This window comes from Pteronotus mesoamericanus, unplaced genomic scaffold, assembly GCF_021234165.1.
Source record: "Pteronotus mesoamericanus isolate MK-2021 breed Mesoamerican mustached bat unplaced genomic scaffold, CSHL_Meso_final contig_173, whole genome shotgun sequence".
NCBI classification, from domain to species: Eukaryota; Metazoa; Chordata; class Mammalia; order Chiroptera; family Mormoopidae; genus Pteronotus; species Pteronotus mesoamericanus.
Window position 1 is genome coordinate 14399817 of NW_026555072.1, and position 17623 is coordinate 14417439.

At 39.0% G+C, this 17623-nt stretch overlaps 1 pseudogene; it reads left to right on the forward strand.

Moving 5' to 3' along the window:
* The first annotated feature begins 2740 nt into the window (after positions 1-2740).
* On the forward strand, positions 2741-16262 carry LOC129065073 (malate dehydrogenase, mitochondrial-like; annotated as a pseudogene).
* Positions 16263-17623: the final 1361 nt, after the last annotated feature.

Genomic DNA, 17623 nt, shown 5'->3' on the forward strand with positions numbered 1-17623 from the left:
CATAATACCAACACACACACTCATAACTATGTGCACATAGACACATAGATATTTATAAACACACATGCACACACATTGATAAGTAGGCACATTAATAAACACACATATCTATAAATACACACACAGTCATGCACACTCAGAAATCCTGCATTCATCTTTACATATCTTAAATATGTCAGATCTTCTAGGTGAAATGGAGAAAGAAATGTCTATGGTGTCTTCAGCATAAAATTTATAACAAGAAGTTTCTGTTGTCTCACCATGGAGATAAGAAGCACATGAACTAATGGCAACTACTTTGTTTTTAATTCGGATTGGAGAAGTCCCAGAGCTCAGATTCTTTTACAAGTATTGTTTGAAAACAGAGTCCATGCCACACCTCTCCTACATAGTCTGGGTGAGCCACCCATCCTGGCATTCATTTTGCTCCTTAAATGCTGCACCATCTACTTCCCTGATTCAGATACTCTGTCCGCGTTGTCCCTTCCTGTTTCCTGGTTCGCTGACACTTTTCTTCCAAATCCCCGAGGTAAATTCCCCCCCCCCCCCCCCCCCCGCCCCGGCTTAGGGAAACCTTAGCTGGAATAAGTAGTAAGTGAACTCCTCCTTTGTAGTCTGTTACAACCTTGAGTGTATTACCTTTATTGTTCTCATCAAAGGCTGCAATTGTATACTTATTTGTGTTATTATTTAATGAAAGGTTATCTCCTGCACTAGACTATAAGCTGAGAAAGCAAGAGTCATCTAGTTTGTATAATATTACCTCCCCTGAACCTATTAGAGTGACTGGTACAGACATAGTAGATAAACAATAAACATTTGTTGATTTGATGGGAGGTTATCTCTGAAAGATCAGAAAGCACAAAGCATTACTGTCTTGTATCAGAATATATTCAGCTGCAAAAGGACAAGCTGAATATGGCTCAACAATAGAGGAAATGTATTGATTTACAAAGCTAGACAGTCCAGATATGGGATGAATATCAAGGATGGTTTGATTTGATAGATCAAGGGGTCTATAAGAACCCTGATCTTTTTCATTTCTCTCCTTCTGCAACATCCTCTTAGACTTGGCTCCCCTCCACGGTCACAAGATGACTGCCAAAAACGCCAAAGGTTACATGTTTTCTTGTCTGTATTCAGGGGGAAAATATTCACCACAGTAAAAGGAAGAAACCTACAGGTTTTGAATTGTGTCCCCCCAAAGTTCATATGTTGAAGCCCTAATCTCAGTAACTCAGAATGTGACTGTATTTAGAGATAGGCTTTACATGGTTAAGCTGGGACCATTAGGGTGGGCTCTAATCCAATATGACTGGTGTCCTTATAAGGACAGGAGATTAGGACCCAAACAACTCTGACGGGAGGGAGGTCTTTGTGAGTTCACAGCAAGAAGACGGTCATCTGCAAACCAATGAGATAGGAATCAGAGTAAACCAAACCTGCCTACACGTTGTACAGTTCTACCCTCCAGAACTGTAAGAAAATACATTTCTGTCATTGCAGCCACTAAGTCTGGGATTTTGTAATAGCAGCCCTAAAACACCCATACATAGAGATAACGTAATTTCCAAATTAATTAGCAAGCTGTTATAGAACTTAGCGGGAGTACAGTGAGAACACAGAGTTCACACATAGAAGCTCACACACTTATATGGCTTTTCACTGGGCTTTGGATCCCCTCATCATACAGTTTCCTGTGATACTCCCGTGCAAATAAATTCCTGTCAGGGTAGAAAAACATTCAAATTCCTGCTCTTTTATACTCAGGCTTCTATGTTACTGCTCTTTTATATCAGGCTTACATCATCCTCTTAGAAGACTTAACATAACAATTTATATATTTCTATCTAAAAGATGTTTATGCATACTAGGTATTTGTGTCTCTTTATCAAAACTGAACAAGAAGCCCTGACTAGTGTGGCTCAGTGGGTTGACTGCTGGCCTGAGAACCAAAGGGTTGCTGGTTCGATTCCTAGTCAGGGCACTTGCCTGGATTGCAGGCCAGGTCCCCAGTAGGGGATGTGCAAGAGGCAACCACACATGGATGTTTCTCTCCTTCTCTTTCTCCCTCCCTTCCCATCTCTAAAAATAAATAAATAAATAAAATATTTTTAAGAATTTTTAAAAAATGAACAAGAACATGCATATTACTTGTTCAGCAAGAGAAAATAAGGTCTTCCCAAACAGGCCTCCCTAAAAAGTAGCCATGCCTCTCAACATTCCATGGTTCTGGAAAGCCAATAGCCACACAGTCTAACCTCAAGGGCTATTATCATGAAGCCACCTCTTCAGCAGATATTCCCACTTCACCAATGTGACGGTTGGTGACAGTGAGGTAACAGTCGACATTTTCCAACAGGTGGAGAATGAAAGACCAATTCAGGGCCCTGCGTCTATATAGGCCACAAAAGGGTTATTAGAGAAACCTCTAGATCGGGAGAAACAACTGCTGCATAGACCTACTAGCCCATGAAAGAGCTGAAACCCAAATCCTCTGTTTTCCTTCTCTTAATTTGCAGTTCTTATATCAGACGTGAACATAGGGCCATACACTCAGCTGTGCCAGAATTGCAGATTTGCTTATTGCTTTAAAGCTCATTTGACATCTGTAATGATCTTCTATTCCACTGCCATGCTGGTTATACTCCATGTGCCCAGCTCTCTCCCACGTGGTTCTGTGCCTCAGGAGGCCGACTTCTACTAACTTCATATCTACACTCCCTTCTTGTTCTTTGGCATGGCCAGTGGAAGGAGAAAGCAGGAGGTAGTCAGTTCCCCACCCCACACTTCTCTGCTGCTGGGCAAAGCCCCGATCCGAGTATGGTCACCTTCCGCTCTTCCAGCTATGCTTTATGCTCTATGGATTGTGGAGAAATCTAGGAGCTCCCAGGTAAGGGAGTATCAGGCAGGCTGGCGCGTGGCACGCAGGAGGTCCACATGGAAGTTCGCGGGAGCAGCAAATTATCAAGCAGTATGGTAGGATTTCTAAGTGTTAATAATCATTTTTGCTGCATAGGTTCTTGCTGGCTGAACATCAGCCCTAGCTCTGCCCTAAGCCATGGACTGCCTGTGGGAGCGAGTGGGTATGAAGCTTCTGCTAGACTATCCCATGGCCCAAATGAGGCACAATGACCTCACTGAATTATAATCCAGTATTTTTTTTTAAAGGAGACGAGAATAAAACTTTGATTCTGTAATTTCAATAAACAATTTAACTAGCTTGAGCCTAAATTTCTTCAACCAAAAAGTGGAGACGGTACATACTTCAGAGGATAAATCTAAAGGCAATTGAACTCAGCATGTGTAATGTGCTCAGTATTGTGAATGACACCCAGTTTAAGGACGGTACTGCAGCAACTAATCAGTATTTTGAATTTGTAATCAACATAACAAAGACTACATATACTTGCTATAGCAATGCAGAAATCATTACTTTTCAAAATAATTTGGAATATTTTCTCTTTTTCAATTGTTTGAATTTACTTTCTCCATAGAAAAATCAGAATGGCTCTATCCCCTCTTTGTTACAAGATAAATTTTTGTGAGGTTGTAATTTTAACCTTATCCCAACTCTACCCAATCCTTCCCACTCTCAACAGTTGCACTTTTGCTATGCTGGTTTTTTTCCTCCTAAATCAGAGAAGAAAATGCTTTCTTTTAGATTTTGAAAAGCCCTGAAATAGGCAAGAAAAATATTTTTACATTGAAATGAACCATCTGGCCACTTTATCCTGTTCTACATCTAACATCCACAGTTACTATAATATTTATTTATTGGATTCTTTATTCATGAAACTGATATTGCAACTATAAATTGCCATGAATAGTCAGCAACTGCTTTTAACTATTTCTATTCCTTTTTTTTAACTAAGAAAAATTCTCTTTATGAGATAAAATGAGGAAATGTTCATGAAAATTAGAGCATCAATTAAGAACTCTAGATCCAGCCCTGACCAGTGTGGCTCGGTGGGTTGGGTGTTGCCCCACGAAATGAAGGATCATTGGTTCAATTCCCAGTTAGGGCACATGCCTGGGTTGCATTTTTGGTTCCCGATCGGGGCATGTGTGAGAGGCAACCGACCCATGTTTCCCTCTTACATCAGTGTTTCTCCCCTTCTCTCCCTCCTTTCCTAAAACTACATTTTTTAAAAAATCTTTAAAAAAGAAGTCTAGATCCAGACCTTAATTCTGCCACTAACGAATTTTGTAATCAGCAACAATTCACTTAATTTCCTTACCAGTTAAATCCAGGATTGGGATAGGTGACCCTCAAAGAACCCTTCAGATTCAGTTATTATCTCTTGGTATTTCTAAGGTATTTTAGCATAAAATAGCAGCTATTATATTGTCAGCAATTATATCATGGACATGTGCATTTAATAATCATAGCAACCCTGCTTTGCAGATAAAAAATAAAACTGTGAGGCTACGTTTCTATCTCAAGAGCTTACCAGTAGTTAGGGTAAGTGCCATAGCTTGTAAAGGTTGTTTTGAATTCAAATCCTATAACTCACTGAATAGGACCTTATTTTATGATGATTTTCAAAATAACTTGAAGCTTAAATGACTGGGAAAAGAAAAGTAAAGATGCCCAGGCAATCAGTCAGCCAAGAAATAAATAAGTGACAATTTTAGCAAATTTGAAAGGCTGCTAGGCATTCAAAATGTGTCAGTTAATAAATGTGGAGATATTTTTAATCCATGTATTGAAAAAACTATAAATGTAACTCTGTATTTCTAGGGAACAGAACAATAACAGCTACAAGAAAGAACGCCCTCTTTCTGCCTCAGTGGAACCAGGGATTGTTTTACTTCAAGCAAATCCCAAGAGCATGGTGCCAGCTGCCTATTTGCCTGCTGTGCCTCTCAGGCAGGTGTTTCTTTGCTGCATGATTATGGAATTCAATGGATGGATGGCTCATGATCTGCAAATTGTTCCTTACATACTTAATTTTATAATCAGCAGACTGTTTTCTGGATAGATTATAACGGTTTCCTAAGATTTACATGAAACCAGTGACTCTGAAATTCCCACTGGTGGAAGTTACAAAAAAGATCCACAAGCTAGGGGTGTTTTTGATAGTTTTAGAAGTAGGAAAGAACTACCAAATATAATCTTAAAAGAAAACTTTAAAATGTAATATATTTTAAGTTATCTTAATTAAAGGAAATGACAATAGCCATCTCTGCGGCAGTATTGTGAGGATGTAGGGGATGATGTTGACAAAATGATTTTTTTTAAATGTGAGATGATATTGCTATTGGTTAACTATTAATCTCATTTACAAAGTCTTTAAAAGAAATACTTTCCTGAGGCAGTAAGGACATTTTCCTTTATACTACACAATGCTCATCTATGTAGAATGCCTTATAAAAAGTCTTCTGGGGATTTGGAACTTGAACTTTCCTTCTATTTACTGGTGCAAAACCATCAGTAAATAGAAATCACAGTAATTAGAATCAATAAATAGAAATGACACACCATCATTTCTATTTAGATACGGTCTGATGTCAGTTCTTCTGATTCACTGAAATTAAAGCTCAATGTACTTGTTTCCCTGGATAGAGCCACAGAAAATAATTAATTATAAATTGATCGAGATAAACTTTTACAACTAGTGCTGTGGTGTCAGGCCCCCTGACAATTAGGTATTTCACAACCATTATATCTACTGTTCTCAGATGACACGATCTTAAATGTAGGAAACCCTAAAGATCACACACACACACACACACACACACACACACACACACACACACACACAGAGTTAAAACTAATAAATGAATTCAACAAAGTTATAGGACATAAAATCACCATGCACAAACGAGTCGCATTTTTGTACATTAAGACAACGCTCCTTGAATATAGAGGTAACATGTTGCTTTTTCTTTAACCTAGACCCTTAATAGAAAATAAACTTCTCTTGTCAAGGAGCTTAAATTATCAGTATTTTATAAAGGACTCTGATTTTTGGTGATCAAATTCCACAAGCTTTTAACTATATATTCCGTGATCGTCACAATGGAAACCAATGACTGGGGACAAATTAGGCAGTAGTTCAGGGACTGTATTTTATCCATCTCCCTGTCATAGCACCTGTCAAATTTCCTAGTATTGCATTATTGAGGATAAAGAGAGTTCTATACAGTGATCAAATGTTTCAGTTTGCCAGATGATAATAATGATTCTTAATTTATATGGGCTTAATATAGTCTCAAACTATATAGAGCACAAACTGAAAGAATTAATGGGAAATTACAAAAAGTCTACCACATTGGGAGACTTTAACACATCTACAGTGACTAATAGATCAAACAGATAAAAGACTGCAAGAATATAGAAGATTTGAATACTGAAATGAATCAGTTTGATCTAATGAATGTATATGTAACATCGCATACAATGATTAAAGAATATTTTTTCTGCAAGAACTTGAAGAACATTATGAAAACTGACTATACTGTAATCTACAAAGTAAATGGCAATACATTTTTTGTCTCTTCTTGCTTCCCCTTTGTCCCTATTCAATCTATTTTCAACTTCACTACCAGAGTGATCCTGGGAAAACTGAACTCGGGTAAGTTATACTTCTCTTCAGACTTCTCCAATGGCTTTAGGTCATACTACAAGTGAAAGTCTAAATCCACATCATTACAATAGTTTGCAAAGCCTACCCACCTAGCCTTCAAGTCAGCTTTGTCTCTCCGACCTCATCTCCTTCCCCCTCCCTCATTTAGTGTATGCCAAGTACATTTGTCTCTGCTGTGCCATTAACATATTAAGAATGAATCAGCCTCTGAACTAGTCAACATACTGTTTCTTCTGCCAGGATCCTTCCCGCAGATGTCCAAATACTCAGTGACTCGTTCATCTCCTGTAGGAGGTTTTACTAAAGTCTTCAATATCCTATCCACAACTCATTCTCTATCCCTTGTTCTGACTTCATTTTTCTCTAAATCATTTCACACTGTCTAAAATATTACTGAGTTTATCATCTGTCTCCCTTCACTAGAATGTAAACTCCTAGAGCTTATGGTTTTTATTCTACTTTATTTATTGTTTTATCACTAGTAACTATAACTAGCAATTCCTGATATTTTGTCTGTATGTAATAAGAATGAATGGATTTGGAAATTTAAAAGCACTTTTTACATTACCCTTGAGTTAGAGAAAAAAGTCATAATAAAATTATAAAATATCTCAAACTAAATGACCAAATTCATACATATCAAAACTGTAGAATATAACTAAAGTAGTAGTTGCAGGAACTTTTACAGCCTTCAGTATGCTTATTAGAAAAGAAGAATCATTTGAAAGTAATTAACCAGGCATCCAACCTAAGAATTTAAAAAGTACAGTATAATAAATGTCCTCAAAATATTAGGGAGTAAATAATAAAGATTATAAATAAATAAAACAGAAGCAAAAGATAAAAGGCTAACAAAGCTCCTCCAAAAAATTATTTGTAAAGACTAATAACTTGCATGAATTTCTGTTCGTATATAGAGAAGGCAAAATAGGCACTATTAGGAGTGAAATAAATGACGTAAGTACAGATACTACAGCAATGAAAAAGATAAAATGATGTTATGAATAATCTTGTTAATAAATTTAAAATATTAGATGAAATGGGAAAAATTCTAGAAGAATGCAATCTGTCTAAACTGGCTCTATTAGAAAGACTAGAAAACCATTAAGATTCAGAATCAGTAGTTTAAATTATCCTACCAACACACACACACACACACACATACACACACACATACACACACACCAGATGGCTTTGCAGGGAAGTTCCAGGAAACATGAAATAACAAAGAATTCCAATAATAAACCAGCTTTTCCAGGAGAGAAAAAGAAGGGATACTTCCTCCAACTTTTTTGATGATGACATAATAACCTTAATAGCAAATGTTTTTAAAATAGTGTATTAAAAGTTACAGGACTGGGCTCCTTGGGGAAATGGCTGAATCTAGGACTGGTGCTGAAAATACACACAGTGAGCCTGGGGCATCTTGAAAGGGGGCCAGAAAGAAAGGAAGTGTTTGGGAAAAACAAAACCAAACAAAACACAAAACAGCACAATGATTTGGGTACGTCAAAGGAACACAGAAGACAACACTTGAGTAACAAAATAAACAGCAATATTGAATTGTAACCCAAAATAGGGAAAAAAAATCCATGAGTCCACAGTGATAAAAAAAATTAAGTGATTAAATAAACAAATAATTAAGAGAGGAGAAATAAGTCTCCTGTGCAGAAGAATTCCAAATAATTTATGTAAATTCTCCTCTCTTAAGGAGGGGGAGTATAAATATCCAATCTTTAATTGTGGACGGTGTATAGTCACCTCCTTCCAAAGAGCATAGTATATCAAGTTCCAGGCACATTTCATGAATACAGATGCACTACTCATAAACAAACTGCCAACATCCTGAGTTTAGCCTTGTTGAACAAAAACTCATCATTACCAAATCGGTATTAACCCAGAAAATATTTTAATATTAATATAAATTTTAATAAAATTCACTAAGCTTAAGAGACTATAAGAGGGAAAAAACATATATAGATAAATAAAACATTTGATACAGGAGGTTCCGAAGTACTAATATTCTATCTAAATTTGGTGTTGGGTACATGATTACTCATTTAATTGTTATTGGTTACATTGCTGTACCTCCCTTTTGTAAATGCTACACTTCATCATAAAAATGCGATTGTGACAAAAAATGGTTTTAAGGTTGGAGGGTGGTTTGCTTGGAGATGGACTCTGTCGGGTGTAGACTAGCTTCTCTGCAGTAGAGGAACTTATTGATAATATTTATGGCATTTGGGCATCATCCGCCCTGAGAACCCACCTATCCATGCGTCAGTACCCATTTCCACCCCACCCATGCCCAGCAGTGTTTTCACAAAGTTCGAATAATGTACACAAACCCAGTGGAAACTGAAAAGTATGTTTTTAGCTGGGCAAATGACCCATGGCCTTTCAGGCCAGTGGGGAGCCTGTGAAAGCTCCCTCCTAAACAGTGTGAGGCCTTTTACGCCTCAGAAAGAGCTACAGCAGCCACTGCTTCTTCTCAGAGAAATTTTCTCCATTTCACCTCTCCCCTCTCCATTGTGAACCTCTTAGCTATCATCTCATTCCCGCAGCCCTACACCTGGATTTTATTTCTTGGTCTGTCACCTTAGGGTTGAAAATCTGTTCACGTGGTCTACCTGGCTTCTCCCCAGGATGTAGCTTTTATAGTCTTCCTTTATCTGCATTCATTGCACTGCCCATGGACAAATAATGCCCTGGCCCAAGTTCACAGCCCGCCCTGCACTGTCTTGAGGGAGGAAGGCGCGTATGCCACTGCTCTAGCTTAGCTCTCTGAACTGCATATCCACGTGATTTTTGTGGTGCACACATAACTAACCTGGATGGAGCAAATATTCATCCAATTGCAATATCAAAGTGATAAAGTTAATATTAAAACTGTAAAGAATTTTTCTAGGATTTTTACATCAGCGAAATTATTGGATGAAAGATGAGCAAGAAAATAACTAAATTAAATGCAGATATTATAATGACTTTTTATACAAATCATAGTTTCTTTGAAGCCACAGCTTTTTTGAATTTGCATAAGTAGATATTAAATAACTATTTCTGCTCTTGGAAAGATAACTAGATCATTTTATATTCACTATTTCCTAAAATGGGGTTTAATGTTTATAACCTCTTTCAAAAGGTTGGTGTGTAAACAAAGTCTTATCTCTTTTATTTTTCAAATTGATTGCTTAAAACCCCACATCCTTATTAACAGTATTCCAATCTCTCCTTTTTGAGGGCTTTCGCTTGCATTTATCAGGAAAAGGAGAGCTTACTTGGTATAAAGAAATCCATTCTCCCTCCAGCATCTATCTACACAGAGAGCTAGAGCCTGGTTCTAACACCACTGTGCCCTTGCCATATGGAGGCACAGTTGGACTCTGATTCTCCAACATGTGCTGCTTGCTTGTCTACTGCTGAGGTAAAGCTTTTGGTGGTTTGGATCCTTTATGAGACATAGTGGTACTCTGGTCCAGGATTCGGACATTACGGTGTATGTGTGTGCGTCTTAACATCACACTCACATTCTCAGCCCTAGTTCTTTAAAGGAAAATGAGACTTCCTCACAGATTGAGCATCTATTTACCAATCTTGTGATAGAGGCCCAAGACAGTTCCTTTGAATAAGAGCTCACTGGTGGACGTGTCCTAATATCTTTCATGAGTAAATAATTATCCAATTTTGGGGGTGGGGGTGTTTGATTTTAAGTACAAAGAGAACTTACACACTTAGGAGTCATTCTGGATTTAGACTGCATCCAGATTTTTGTCTGATTATTTCCCTTTTTTTTTTTTAACCATTGCTCCTCCTACATTTAATGTGACATTTACCAGAATACATGCAAGCACTTTAAACAGGTATCATAATACACACAAATAGTTCTTGGTAATCGCTCACCTCCCCACGGAAGTGGGCCTATAGTTGAGTAGATTACTAGCCCTGAGTCCTGAGTATTCCCTGGGCATCATTTGGCCTACTTTACAGACTCATTGAAAAGTGTCAGTTAAATTGGCTACTTGGCTGAGTAGGCATATGTTTCTTACGTGAGATGATGATACATTAAAATGACATCTAAAATATGACGGTACAAGGAAATCTGAACTAGGAGACACAGGTGTCCCTATGTTTACTATCTTTCAGTTAAGATGCCTTCACTCATTCCTGGCTAATATAGTCGCCTTACAAACTTTTGGTTTGTATTAGTCTGCAGATTGTGCTCTACACAAAGTGAGCTTGGTGTGTGTGGTTATAAATAATGCTTAGCCTGAAAGACCAAGTCTCCAGGTGGAGAGAAAGGCAATTAGCAAAGCAGGGGTGCAGCGGAGAGTGGTGAATGGGCGATCAGTCCTGGGTTGAAGTCCACGAGGAGGAATAAAACAAAAGGCACTTAGCACGGCTTGTCATCTGATTCCCTGAGGATAACGTAGCTTTAGACCCTCTTGTAAAAAACACATTAATTGGCAACAATAAAATGATCTTGATGCTCTATCAGTTTCAGGTGACAGAAGACAGAAATCTCAGCCTTTTTACTTAATTGTGTGGCCTTAGGTAAGTGACTCAAACTTTACACAACTCAGTTACCTCACCTGGAAAGCAATGTTGGCACCTACCTCTTTGTGCGGTTGTATTCATTTAATAAATTTTAAAAGCATGTGTTAAACACCTAGAAAAAGCTAGCCGTTGGGAGACACTCAATAAATTATACCTAATAATAACATTAAGAAAATTATGTGCAATAAAATTTGATTTGGAGCTACTTCCATCTCTCGCTCACTAGGTCATTAATACATATGCGTCACAACAGTTAAGTCTCTGACAGTCCTTGACCAGTCATCTGAGTGATGTCCACGATATCCTCTTTTTCCCAACCTTCTGGCCATCCTTGACAGCACATTGTAACACGTCTTATAATGAAAGTCCTTGCCTCAAATTTAAATGAAGTACCAAATAGAACAGATACGGGGATGCCAGAGTGAAAGTGACAGAGACTCCCTCTTCCAACTACTAAGTTTTAAAAAAATACAAAGTAGGACCAGTTCGATATCTCTTGACCCCTCAGCCCAATCAACAACATAAATATGGACCTAGAATGGAAGCACCACCTTTAAAAAAAGAGCAACTTTATATGTCCGACCTGAATCAAGCCTGAGCTACAAGGAGGTCTTACTGCTAAATGAAGTTTGGAGTTTTAATATATTGCAACTGGACATTTTAATTGCTGGATTGAGCTTGTATTTGCCACTTAAAGTAACCATGGGACCGTCTATTACCTGCGAGTGAATGAACAGGTACCCATGAGCTCTGTAAGAGATTTCACTGAGGAGTGGAGGAAGATTACCCCCGTACTAAAAATGTTTAAAGAGACCTTGGGGGAAAGACAAAATATTAAGTTGCTTTTTATTTCATCCATTTTTTTATTGTGGTAAAATGCACATGAAATTTATCATTTTAACCATTTCTAGGTGAGCATTTCAGTGGAATTAAATGCCTTCATAATATTGTGCTACCATCACCATTATCAAGCCCCAGAACTCTTGATCTTGTAAAACTGAAACTCTGAACCCATTAAACAGTAGCTCTCCATTCCTCTCTTCCCCCCAGCCCCTGAAAACCACCATTCTACTCTCTGCACGTTGTCTTTTGAATATGTCTTTTTCAAATAGATGGGTTACCCATAAATGGTGGTGTCATTTCCAACTCGTCACTCTTTAGTATCAACGTATCTTGGTTGTTTCCAAACAGGCTTTATATATGTTTTCTATATAACGCTTTTCCAAACTTTTTCTTCTTACAGAGTCATTGTCAAATAGATTATTCAGAATATAATCAACTCTTAATTAATCTAGACTAATTTCTCTACTTCTGATCTCTTTGCAGGTCGAGCAAAAAAGGGGAAAAAATGAAGAGAAAGAACTCAGGGACAAGGACAGCAGCGTCGTAATTGTGAGAGGGAAGGGAATGGGAGGAGGTAGAAGAGGGTATGGGCGGACAAATGGTGATGGAGAAATATAAAATAAAATAACAAATGAAGTACTATTAATGATCACCACCAAACAATCCTCAGTTATGAATATAATCTACTATTTTACATTTGTTCTGATACTTTGCAGAAGGGATAATCAGAAGGCAAGAAACACCTCACAAGACTAAATACTGCCGCATTATAGCAGGTATGCTGAGAAATTCAAACATGGTTGGAAAACCATTTGAAGAGTGAAAGAACAAAGCCACTTAAATACTTAGTTTCAATTGTAAAGATGTTTGAGAACAGAGGTCAAGGAGAGAGTGAACGTTTTTTCACTACAGATTCCGTAATTTCATGTCTGCTTTTTGCAAGACCCTCCAGAGTTTTAATAATTGGCCTAGCTGTTCCCTTAGTATGCTTAGTTGGTCAGACCTTGTGTCGTAAATTTGGGTTTGATGACATGCTGGTTGGCATGGATCTGGCTTGGCAATGGCAAAACCAACCCCATATTCAGTAAAATGACAGTGGGAACATTGTCTCAATATGCAGACAGTTTTCAGTTTGATAAAATGGCTCACGTCCAGAGAAAAGCGTTTCCGCGTATTTCTTGACAAGAGACAAAGATATTCATGATGATTGTATGTCATATGAATAACACAGTATGAGCTCTATGTGTGTCTGTGTGTGTGCGTGCGTTTTCAGACTATTTGATCCACTGCTCACTTATTCCATAAAATAAAAATTCAGAATGTGGGTCATGTGAGAGAATGAATATGACAACAGCAAAAAAGGAATAAAAATAAGATGTCTTTAACTGGGCAAATGTATGCATACTTTAGAAATGCCTTTTAATTGCTTTAATCTCTCTCTGTCTCTGTTTCTCTCCCTGGGACTAGGGAACAGGAGTAAACATTGAAAATCATCAGGAAACACCATGAATTTAAAAGAATATGATAAATGAAAGTTGAGTTAAGAAGCATGAAATAACTGTTAAGTATTTTGCAGCAGGTCTATCAATAATGAAAACCACACCCTTTAAGATAATTTCTGTTTTAGTTTTGCTGACTCCTAAGCACAAATTTAGTGTGTTTATTTTTCTTATATTATTTCATCCTGCACTCAGAAACTTGAGCAAAGAATGGAAACCAGATTCAGTTTTTCTCCGAAAAGGAAGCTTGTCTCTGGCTCTGAGAGAGAAATGTACTCCAGAAAAAGGCATGAGCAACAGCAGTGCACATCAATTCAGGCAATGAAAAAATACATTAAGAACATAAAAAGACCCAAAGCCCACACCATACACACAAAATATGTGCTCTCCATCGTGGGCACACACAAAGTATTAAAATGTATGACTAAAAAACTGTCCAGAGATTAAAATGAAAGTGACAGTGAATTGGTAATACGATTTGAAACATTTTGAGAAAAACTGTGGCACTGAATAGAAGGCTACATTGGAAAAAAGTGTACTTCTCTGAATGTGTTTCAGAATCCCCTTTATCTGTCTTCCTTTATCAAAACTGGTGATTTCTTGGTTAAGAAATAATAAAGTTATCACGAATCACAGCTTCACTCAATGCACTGTAGGGTGATGGTATCAAAACATAGAACGGTGGTCAGTCACCCTGGAAAAATTGGGCCCTGTGAGGGTGACGAGCATGTCCTTCAGTCTTAATTGTCAACTGTAGTAATCAATAACTTTTATTAATTTACCTCTTATTGTTTCTCCTGACCTGCCAACTATTCATATATAATTGAGCTTTCATAATTTGTTAATTAAATATTTTATTGTTATTCTATTACGGTTCTCCCAAATTTTCCCCCGTTACCGTCGTCCACCCAGCCAGCCCCTCCCCCGCTCCCACCCTGTTATCCATGTCCATGGGTCATTCATAGATGGTCCTTTTCATAATTTTTAAAGTAAATTTTACTTGTCTTTCTCTTTAGTTTTTTTCTCCATCATACAGAAAATTCTCTCTATGCTGTCTAATGCATCGTGTCCCCTGGACCAACTTTCCCAAATGCCGTATTTAGCTTCCTTTTGCTTCCACAGGCAGTTTCTGTTCTGGGCAGTGCTCAACACCACTTGTTGGCTCAAGATAAGGAATTTGTAAAGAGTCCGGAGAGTAAATGTCAAAGTGGCCAGAGTCTGAAACCACAATAATGCACCTTCATCATCGTACTTTATCTAGAGATATCATTTCCAGGCCTGTGACTCGTGGTATTTAATGCTCTGTATCAGTGGGGATTCGCTGCCCTTTTGTACTGTGCTCCATGATGCTCTGATGGCTTGGGTAATTGAACTCCTTTCTGCCTTTTACTTCTAGATCCCTAGTAGTTTATGTATTGTGAAGCTGCGTAAATGTCTCAGGGTGAATTCGCAAGAAGTCATGGGTCACTCTTAGTGTTCCTCAGTTTTAAAAGTTGGTTTTTAAGGTGTTGTTGGAGAGGCATCATTTGTCTTCATCAGTCACGTAACACATTGTCAGAATCTTGGTACTGCACTGAGATTCACAGATCTCAGCAGTGGAAGCCAAATAAAACACGGTGGTTTACAACTATTGTGTCAAGAATATATACCGGTGAGGTCGAGGTCAGGAAGCGGGGAGCCAGGCGGCCCCGAGCAGCGTGGAGGTTGTTGGAGCTGCTGGCCCATCTCCAGCTCCTTCCGGGTTGGTCCAGGCCCCGCCCACCCCAGCCGTGCCCTCGGGCCCTTACTCGGCTCGTGCCGCTGACCACTCTCAGAGCCGGTTCGGCACCTCGGCCCAGAACAATGCTACTTTTAGTAGCTGGGCTCGGGGCTTCTGGAGGAATCGGGCGGCGCTTTTCACTTCTCCTGTAGAACACCCTGTTGGTGAGCCACTCGATCCTCTACGATACTGTTCATGGCCCTGAGTGGCTGCAGATCTGAGCCACATACAGACCAGAGTGACTGTGAGAGGCTACCTGAGACGTGAGCAGTTGCCAGCTGAGAGGTTGTGATTTGGTGGGTATTCCAGCTGGAGTCCTGACAAAACCAGGCATGACACGGCTCAACAGCAATGCCACAATCGTGGCCATCCTGACTGCTGCCCGTGCCCAGCATTGCCCTGAGGCCATGATCTGCATCATTTCAAATCCCGTTGACGCTACCATTCCAATCACATCTGAAGTTTTCAAGAAACATGGCGTGTACAATCCCAGTAAGATCTCTGGGCTGACAACCATGGATGTTGTCAGCGTCAACGCTTTTGTCTCAGAACTGAAGGGTCTGGATCCAACTGGAGTCAATGTTTCTGTCCCTGGCAGGCATGCTGGGAAGACCATCATTCCCCTGATTTCTCAGTGCACTCCGAAGGTGGACTTTCCCCAAGGCCCTCTGACAACCCTCACCGGGAAAATCCAGGAGGCCAGCATGGAGGTGGTCAAGGCTAAAGCTGGAGCAGGCTCTGCCACCCTGTCCCTAGCATATGCTGGAGCCCAGGTTGTCTTTTTCCCTGCGCATGCAATCAACAGAAAAAAAGGAGTTGTCGAATAGTCCTTTGTTAAGTCCCAAGAAAGGACCATCCCTATTTCTCCACACTATTGCTGATGGGGGAAAGGGGCATCAAGAAGAATGTAGTTATTGGCAAATCACCCCTTTCAAAGAGAAGATGATCGCTGAGGCCATTTAAGAGCTGAAAGGCTCAATCAAGAAAGAAGACTTTAAAAAGAACATGAAATGAGAAAGCAGTTACTGAGCAATCCTTTTCCTTCTTAACACATCATGTCACTGTAGTCATTTCAGATATCTTTGTATTTCAGTTTGTTTTGGTTCATGTTACCATCCCTTCCAAATCGTAGGTCCACTGGTACCTTAATAAAAGCAGGCTTTGATATTCTTTAAAAAAAAAAGGGGGGAATATGCTGATACCAGTTAAGGTAGACAACGCTGACTAATCATTGCCAATGGGACCAAAACCATTGACAACTTGAGCCTGATGATAAATGGACATGAAAGAAACACCGTTTTCTTGGTCACCACATAATGGGCCGAAGGGTAAGGAAGAACCTTGGGATTTTTAAAAATCTGTCAGCAGCTGCTTTGATAGAGCTACTTGCAATAGAGGTGAATCCTGCGAGGCCTGAGAAGATGCAGATGCAATGTGTCCTGAACTCGAACTTGTACATGAATCACTAAGGATCCGTTAAACTAAAGATTCTGATTCAATAGGTCTGGAGAGAGTCCGGCGATTTGCATTTCTAGTGAACTCTCAGGTAAATCCAGTGCTGTGGCATCCTTGGAACGCATTTCTCAAAGCAAGAATTGAGAGCACTAGGGATGGAATCTACTGAATGAGCAGATGGGGAGAGGAGGGAGGGATGGACTGATGGAGAGAGAATAGGGAATAAGTGTGGTTCCGATGAGGCACGCAAGACCTGGAAGGTTTTGCTCTTCACAGTGCATTACCCCCTTCTTCATGACTTCTCAAGTAGTTAGAAAGTTTAGTAATTCAAAACTATATAGTGCTATTGATGTTTTTGCTGAAAATTGGTGAAGGGGCTGACATTTGTACCTAGGCTGATTCAGGGGTAGCATTGAGCATTTGACTAGTTGTAGAACCACTTAAAGGGAAGAACAGAAGAAGCAAGGGTTTGGGAAAGGATTTTAGACTCTGAAGGATCATGAAATTAGATTCAGACAAAGTCTACCTAAATCTTCCAGGGACCAGAAGGCCCTGGATGACATCTGGATTATAATAATATGATAATTATAATTAGTGCTTACCACATGCCAGACATTACACATTATTATAAATGACCTCATTAATCCACACAACTCAAAGATGTAGGTATCACCCCATTTTGTAAAGGAGGAAACTGAGGTTAATGGCATGCCCAGATCCATATAGTCAGTAGGTTCTAGAATGAGTATCTTAACCTTGGTCTGGCCAAATCAAAACCAATTCCCATTCTTGTTCGCCAAAAACCATTTAGCATCAAAACTTTCTCAAGTAATAAACCAGACAAAATTAAGGATAACTTCTTCCAAGATCTTCATAATGATTTTCTTTCAAAGTCTCCTAAGATTTTCAAGTTGCCTAGA